Genomic DNA, 9,383 nt, shown 5'->3' on the forward strand with positions numbered 1-9,383 from the left:
AGGTAAGAGAAGAGAGGAGTATGCGGGTAGAGCCTTGTAGTGGCGGGGACAGCAGGCCATTCCTAAAGGTCCAGCAGAGGGGCCCACACAGTAATGCAGGCCCAGGGCTGCCGAGAGAAGCCAGAAACCTGGATTTCATGTAAGCTCTCCCGGTGTTTATATGTTTCATCCAAATGTCTTTAAAATACTGTGTTAGCCAAACAAAACCCCTTGTGTAAGGGCCAGACCATAGGCCTAAAGTTGCACAGGCCTATAGACTAGATCACCTCTGGGTTCTTCCTAGTTCTAACAGTCCATGGCTCTGGAATGAAATATCTTCTAATAGAAAAACACGAAAGAAGGGACAACAGGAGTAGAGGACAAAAAGAGAAAAGAACAAGTGTTTCTACTTGTGTTGTATTCAGATCATAGAAGAGCCTTCTTCATAATTCATCAGTCAATAAATCCTGTTACTTGGAAAGAAAAATTTGTATCCTGGACAATAAAAAGACCAATTCCAACCTCTCCTTTAGGTTATAAAAGCTACCCACATGTGCTTAATAAATATTCCTATCCTAAGCAGTCAGGAATGCTTAAAGAGGCACAACTCAAGTGCACGCACACAGACACACACACCCCACAAAGCAAGAAAATCAATTATGCTGAAGACTGGCAAGATGCCCCAAAGACACAGCAGGAATTTGATACGAACAGCGGGATCAGGAAGGAGAATGAATAATTCAGACTCCCTGATTCACTTAACCAAGTGCTACAGGCCCAAGCTGAGGCCCAGGGCTTACAGGCTGAGCTCCCTCATCTGAAAGCAACACGAGCTCAGCGTCTGAATGGAAAGCCAACCATGCCTGCTCACAGGTGGGAGAGGGAAGATACGACCGACTTGCAACTAGAATAAGTCACGTTCCTTTTCTGAACGCCAATGCGTCATAAAAGACCAAACTTGAAAGCCAACAATGTTTTCACACTGCCATTAGCAAAGGAAAAACAGCATGCATATTTTATTTACGCCCACCCTCTTTTTTTTAATTATTTTTTTATTTTTGGCTGGGTTTGGGTCTTCGTTGCTGCGTGCGGGCTTTCTCTAGTTGTGGCGAGCGGGGGCTACTCTTCGGCGTAGCGCGCGGGCTTCTCATTGCGATGGCTTTTCTTTGTTACGGAGCATGGGCTCTAGGCGCGGCAGCCTCAGTAACTGTGGCACATGGGCCCAGCAGTTGTGGCTAGCGGGCTCTAGAGCGCAGCTCAGTAGTTGTGGCACACGGGCTTAGTTGCTCCACAGCATGTGGGATCTTCCCGGACCAGGGCTCGAACCCATGTCCCCTGCATTGGCAGGCGGATTCTTAACCACTGCACCACCAGGGAAGTCCGTATGCCTACCCTCTTTAAGGAGGCCTCATTAGACCACAAAGCCAATGGAAACAAGATAATGGGGAAGGCAAAGGATAAAAAATAATGGCCAGAATGGCTGAAAGTATGCAGACACCTTCCCTACCCCCACTGTCCCACTTCCAAGGGTGAAGAAAGTTCCCAACATTAACTGCCTTTAAACTACCAATGATGACCAATTTATGAACTATTCATCAATTGCTTTACCTCAGTTCCACATTATTTTTAGATACAAGCAATTCTGAAAACAGATGCAGATCTATCCTGAGTATTAATCAGTCTTCACAAAATCTCAGTTTGTTGGAAACCAGGGCTTCGTATTGCAGATTAAAAAACAAACAAACAGGGCTTTCCTGGTGACGCAGTGGTTAAGAATCTGCCTACCAATTCAGGGGACATGGGTTCGAGCCCTGGTCTGGGAGGATCCCACATGCCGCGGAGCAACTAAGCCCATGAGCCACAACTACTGAGCCCACATGCCACAACTACTGAAACCCGCCCGCCTAGAGCCCGTGCTCCACAGCAAGAGAAGCCACCACAATGAGAAGCCCGCGCACCGAACGAAGAGTAGCCCCCACTCGCCGCAACTAGAGAAAGCTCGCATGCAGCAACGAAGACCCGATACAGCCAAAAATTGAAAAATAAATTTAACAAACAAACAAACAAACAGGTTTGCTACAGAAGTGACCTAGGGAAGAAAAAAGAACGGTAAACAGCCCAACTTGTTTTCATGTGTCTCTATGACAGGTTTTCAATGACAAGGATAAAATATTTGTAATCATTCAACATTTAAATCTCTCAGATCTATGATACTCACTGATGCAAGTAATTCTTTGAGTCTTGCACTGGTGAAATGTTATTGTAAACAACACGCGAAGAATGTATTAACTTCTGAACACCACAGTACTAACATCGTATTGGTATAAAAACCAAGGGAAGAAAACAAATTTGAGGCCCCTCAAATCCTTCTAAGGCTGTTAAGATACAGAGACTCTTTGCAATAAATGGATCTTAAATATTATACTAGTTGAGTAGCAGAAAACAGATTTTATCAAGCAATTACTACCACAAATAAGTGCACTCAAGAGTGAGCTCATGCTTTTAAAAACCTTTTTTTAAAAAATTATTTTATTCATTTTATTTAATTTTTGGCTACATTGGGTCTTTGCTGCTGCACGCAGGTTTTTCTCTAGTTGCTGAGATCAGGGACTACTCTTTGCTGCGGTGCACGGGCTTCTCATTGCGGTGGCTTCTGTTGTTGTGGAACACGGGCTCTAGGTGCACGGGCTTCAGTAGTTGTGGCTTGCGGGCTTCGGTAGTTGTGTCTCACAGGCTCTAAATCGCAGGCTCAGTAGTTGTGGTGCATGGGCTTAGCTGCTCCGCAGCACGTGGGATCTTCCCGGACCAGGGCTCGAACCCGTGTCCCCTGCATTGGCAGGCGGATTCTTAACCACTGCGCCACCAGGGAAGCCTAAAAACCATTTTAAAAATTCGCCTGATTCCTCAGAGTTACCAAAAGCAACAACTTTTCCAAAATTCAAATATCTGAACAGGAGATGTTTCAGCCCTAAAAGCAAAGATGAAATAGCATTAAAAAAAAAAAAAAAGTAATTAAGGGCTTCCCTGGTGGCACAGTGGTTAAGAATCTGCCTGCCAATGCAGGGGACACGGGTTCGAGCCCTGGTCAAGGAAGATCCCACATGCCGTGGAGCAACTAAGCCCGTGGGCCACAACTACTGAGCCTGCGCTCTAGAGCCCGTGAGCCACAACTACTGAAGCCCGCGCACCTACGGCCCATTCTGCGCAACAAGAGAAGCCACCGCAATGAGAAGCCCGCACACCACAACGAAGAGTAGCCTCCGCTCACCACAACTAGAGAAAGCCCGTAAACAGCAACGAAGACCCAGTGCAGCCAAAAATAAAGGGAAAAAAAAGTAATTAAATAATAACCCGCTCCTTCTGGTGATAATAACCAAATTTTCCTACTTACATCAGGTCAGCCCCTGGGAATTAGTCTGTGAGCCCATCATAAAGAGGCATGTGATACAACAGCAGTGACCCAAACCAGAGACCCTATCAGAGGAGACGGCAACTACACCAGATGGAAACCTTTTGCTCACATTCTATATTACAGATCATGAGCCAAGGGTCACAGACAGAAAAGGGCCCCTAATTTCCAAATGCTCAACGACTGGTGCATCTAGAAATTAGATAATACAAAGTCTTACCTGCCATTTCTTTTGTCAAAGAGTAGTAAGGCTGCTGTTGATCAATTTTAATAAGCTGGAAATGGATGACAATCTTAACAGAGTAAGAATAAAATTTATTCTCTTATTTGATGAGGTTGGGGCAATGGAACTTTTCATTTTTTTTTAAAGCTCCCCAGATGATGCTAATGTGCAGCCAGGACTGAGAAACATGGTTCTACCTTAATTTGGAAACGAACTACCTAGGGCTACTTAAGTAGTGAAATCAAGGGTAACACATTAGAAGGTTCTGGCCTTTGAATACGACTTTGTTTGAAATCATTATCTCTAGCACAAGAACTAAACACCACACAGTGATCATTCACCCTGAAAATCCAGGACATATTCTGTACAGATAGGGTTCTTTGAGTTCTAAAATCCTATAACCTATCCAACCATTAACCATCCAATAAATATTAGGCCTACTATATATTGGGTACTATGCTAGAAGATGGGCATTTAAAAAGAAAAAAAGATGAAAGCATAGTCCTTACCCTCAAGGAACTTACAGTTTGGTACCAGATCACAGTAAATAGGCATTTACAATACAGTGAGACAAATGCTAGAAAGGGAAAAGTATAAGGTTCTAGAACAGCAGTCAGGAGAGTTCCTAGCCCCATCTTAGACATTCAACAAAAGGTTCCCAAAGAAAACTGACCTCTAAACCAAGATTTCAGAGATGAGGGTAGGCGAGTACAGGTGGAAAGAGAAATTTATAGAAGTACCTTTAAGGAGGGGTGCATGGTCTATGCATGAGTGGGTCGAGGGTTTGGGAGATGAGGTAGGAGCTGTATCACTCCAGTGTCATTTAATGGGACTAAAGGCAATGATATGATGAGAGCTGTCTCAGAAGGATCACTCTAAGAAAGACCCTGCAACGCAGTGATGTGGGATGGAAGGGACAAAAATAAAGGCAGAAAGACCACTGTGTAAATGGCGGCACTGGTCTCTGACTTTCACAAGGGCAGAGTTTTGCAGAAAGAGCAGATGAGGAGAAGTCAGTTTTAGACATGCTGGCTTTGCAGGAACTGTGGGGCATCCAAGCGCAGATGCACACTACGCAGCTGCAGACAGACATCTGAAGTGCAGGAAGGAGACAGCTAGATACAGCAAAGTGGAAGTTGTCAGCGTACAGATGATCACTAAAGCCTCAGCAATGGATACGCTGGCCCAAAGAGAGCATGTATAATACAGAGAGAAAGAGGCCTAGAGAACCCTGCATAACAGCAACTTTTAAGTGGTGGGCTGAGGAAGAGACGAAGAAAGGGGACTGGCAGAGAGAGGGAAACATTTTTTTAAGGATGATGCCAGAGAAGCCAAGGGAAAAGAGGCATTTCAAGGACACAGAAGATAGAAAAGGATATTCATTGGATTTAGTCACAAGGGAGTTATTGGTGACACTAGGGGAAGGAGTTTCAATATTGTGGTTGAGTAAGAAACCAGACGACAATGGGCTCAAAGGATATAGTCAATTATTTTAAGAAGTTAGTTTATAGAAGGAAGAATGAAAAGGAGCTGGAGGGTGAAGGAGACCGAAGGACTAATTTGCTAGATTTTATTTATTTTTAATGAGATAAGCATGCATAAAGTTGATACGAAAAGATTTTTAAATCTAAGCAAGAGATCCAAGTAGAATTCACCACAGAAAGAAAGAAAGATACATCTTTCACTATAACAGATAAAGTTTGTAGGTTTGGTGGCAGGAAGTTAAAAGAATTCCAATTTGATAGCTTCTATTCCATCTATAAATTAAGAGGCAAGATTTCTTGCTGTAAGTGAAGAGAAAGTGAAGGTAGGACAATGAAAAACGTTTGAAATGGCCATCGTGGCAAGTCCCCAAGAGAGGTCACTCAAAAACAGAAAGACTTCCAGACAGGAGTCAAGGGTCCAGGAAAGGTTGGAAATCATGACAGCAGACATTTGTATTGATCTAGGCCTGGGGTTTTGCTTGGTAGGTAAAACAAAATGAAAATAAAGAGAGGATACTGGCCAAAAGAGCTGTTTAAGCAAAGGACCATGAAATCCAAACAAGACAGGGAAGGAAGCAAAGGCAGGGGAGTCAACAGACAGGGCAAGAGCAGAGAGAGAAGGCCAAGGAAGCAGATTTCTCAGAGACATTGGAGAAAAGATGCAGTGGAAGTAAATGAATGGGAGAACTGGAAGAGTCTTAATGAGAAAATGAGATGCCTGTCTAAATTTTCAGAAATGGAGCAGCTCCAGACTGACAAGACCCAGAGTGTGTCCTTAGAATAGGTGGTGAAAGTGCAATTCCAGGAAGGAAGCTGATTAATTAAAGAACCAAGAGACAGGGGACTAGCTAAGGTGCTGGGTCCGTCATCAGCACAGACACCGGACTTTCCTACAATAATAACATTACTTAAGCTAGGAAGAAAGCTCAAGATCCAAGTGCCAATGTAGTTTTTTGTTTTTTAAATGAGGGAAGGAGGCAAGGTAATCAATAAACAAGAGCACTGAGCAAGGGAAGAGGGTAGATTATTAGCCAGATTACTAGAGCTTAAACGGGGCAGGGAATTTCGCCCAAAGGTAGAAGACTAGATAGGAGCACTGGAGAGCGGAGAGAGGGGACAGGATACTGACCTCCCCCACGAAGGGGAACAAAAACCACCCTCGAGGAGGGGGACGTGATGGCCTCGGAAAGAAACCACATTTAGTCAAGAGAAAGGGGTAGAAATAATGTGCAGTTAAAAGGCTGAGGGTGAAGAAATTTGTTTACTATGCAACAGGGAAAATGGGATAGTCGATGAGGGAAGAAGTCACTGGAAGGTCAGGTCAGGAGAGAAAAAGCATCAAATCAGGCACGAGATCACAGAATACACAGATGGCCATCGTTGCTTACATTCTGGACGCTGACCAAGGAGTGCAGAGTTGAAAGAATGATCTGTTTGGCTGCTGCAAGATTTCTAAAAAAAAACCCAAAAAACAAAAAGAGTCCCAACAATTCCTTAACAGAAAACTGGAGGGCGCAGAAGGACTTGGGCCTTTTGACAAGAGTCAGCGTCAGCCGGGTTTCAGTGACCCAGAGTCTGAGCTGCTGACCAAAAGAGGGCTCTTTGAATCCCACGTGACATACCATGTATTAAAAACAACTGGCAGCCTCTGATGGTGGGAGAGAGGGGGCGCCCTCAGGCCCTGCCAGGAGGGCGGAATATCTATTTTGCCACAGCAGACAAGAAAACTCTCTAAGTGGAGTCAGTTATGACCTGGACCCATGTAGGCTGACAAGGACAGGCACCTGATTCAGGCTTCTGTTACCTCCAATAAATAATGTGAAATAAATAATGAGAGGCTTGGGCTTCCCTGGTGGCGCAGTGGTTGAGAGTCCGCCTGCCGATGCAGGGGACGCGGGTTCGTGCCCCGGTCCGGGAGGATCCCATATGCCGCGGAGCGGCTGGGCCCGTGAGCCATGGCCGCTGGGCCTGTGCGTCCGGAGCCTGTGCTCCGCAACGGGAGAGGCCACAGCAGTGAGAGGCCCACGTACCACAAAAAAAAAAAATAATAATAATAATAATAATAATGAGAGGCTCGAGAGTCAAGAATTTTGATGCTTCTAATTAAAAAAAATTAATAAGCTAATCAAATAATTTTTTTACAAATATCACATATGTAGCTTCTCCTGTGCTAAGTGTTTTATTTGCAATAGCTCATTAGTTTTCACAAGTCTATGACGTAGAAACTATTATTAACATTTTACAGAGGAAGGAAGCGAGCCTCAGACATTAAGAAACTTGCCCAAGGTTATAAATTTATTAAGCAGCAGAGCCAGTAAGACTCTTATCCATGAGCTCTACGCCTGACTCTCACACCAGTGGATGCTGACAGTGTATCTAAGTACGAAGCCTCTTGAATACACAACTGAAAATATAGTTATTAGTAGTGAGAATACAAAGAAATAAAAGGCATGATCCTCGAGAAAATTATGTCTGGTCAGAGAGACAAGAGATGACTACAAAACAAAAAAGGAAAACAACAATTCAAAACTACTTAAGTACCAAGATTATGATAATGATAACAAGGATTTAAAAGATAGCTAGATTCAATAGATTTTTAATTCTCTGTCCAAGGCAATAAACTTTCTAACAGCCCATTCATCTAAGCTTTCAGACTTCTCAAACGTTAGATATAATGTTTAATTCCTTAGGAAATATCTGAGTAAATCATACCAAGACACTAGAAAAAAATGAAGTCAAGTGGATTGAAATACCTGCTCTCCTGAATCTTGAAACCTATCCTAATCCAACAATTTTCTGCTAGTATACTTAGTTTCCATGTACTAAAGCTCTATTTTGACCCAGAGCAGGCAAAAGTCGACCTTCACTGATTACGTCTAATGGGTCATTTATATCCTATAAGTCTTGCATCTTGCCTCAATCTAAATTTGAGAAGTTTGAGGCTGAGCCAAAAACGAAACAGCTCTCGGGAGGAGAGGCAATGGATGAACCCACCTCTGGAAACTCAGCAGCGTGCTCTAAGCACACTTATTTGTCTAGTATCTTAACTCCAATACTACATTTGAAGCTACCTGAGAGCACCGTCAATGTCTCTGCCTAGCACACCTCTACATCCCTCACAACGCCTTCACTCAATCTCACGTGTAAATAAACTCACCTCCATTCCCCTACTTGTGGAATAGAATGGTACCTTGCTTTATGTTCAGACCTCTCAGAGGTAGAATGAGCTATGGAATGGTTCTTAAGTGCTCTGAATCTTACGTAAGAAGTGTGATATACAAGTACATAATAACACATTTACCATGTAATATCCAAACAGCCTTATTTCACTACTCAAAATCAACTAAGGCACAGACATAACACATGAACATAGGTACATAACAGTGTTTAAAGCTCAAGCAAAGCTAAACATCTTTGCCCCCCACCCCTGAAAGGACCAATTTGATTATAAGTCAGAATTTGCATCCTCAAAATGAACAGAATTGTTCCAAATAATAATGTTGAAGTAGCAGTTGAGGGTAAAATGGACTTCAGCCACTGGACTCTGACCATCATTAGAGGCAGTCAGTGAAATACAGGTACGCCAACAGGGCAAAATAGCAGAAAAACAGGTAGGAAGAGTAGTTCTAAAGTGTGTCCACCAATTCTTTGATACTACTCCCTTCAAGAGCTGGAGCCTAATTCTCCATCCCTTGGGAGGAACTAGACTTAAGACATTTGCTTCTAACAGATAAAATAAAGCAGAAATGACAGTGTATACCTCAGGGACTAGATCATAAAAGGCACTGCACCACTTCACCTGCTCTCTCTCTTATCTGATCTCTCACTTGATCACTCACTCCGAGGAAGTTCTGCCATGTAAGGAAGACACTCAAAGAGCCAAAGGAGACAATCATGTCAGAGGGAACCCATGCCTCCTGCCAATAGCCAGTGAGGAGCTGACAACATGCCAACAGCTATGAGATGAGCCGTCTCAGAAGTGGCTCCTCCAGCCCCAGTCCAGCCTTCAGATGATGGCAGCAGTCCAGCCAACAGCTGGACTAAAACCTCATGAGAAATTCTGAGTCAGAACCACACAGCTAAGTTGGTCCCAAATTTCTCACCCACAGAAACTGTGAGATAGGAAACATTTGTTGTTTTAAGTCAGTAAGTATGGGGCAATTTGCTACACAGCAAAAAATAACTAACATAGTGGGTATGTTGTAGCACACTAGGTTGTGAATCCCAAACTATCATTATTCTGGAAACAGACACTACCAGAGAGGAGCACACCTGTACTTCAGTAACT

This window comes from Physeter macrocephalus, chromosome 6 (assembly GCF_002837175.3).
Source record: "Physeter macrocephalus isolate SW-GA chromosome 6, ASM283717v5, whole genome shotgun sequence".
NCBI classification, from domain to species: domain Eukaryota; kingdom Metazoa; phylum Chordata; class Mammalia; order Artiodactyla; family Physeteridae; genus Physeter; species Physeter macrocephalus.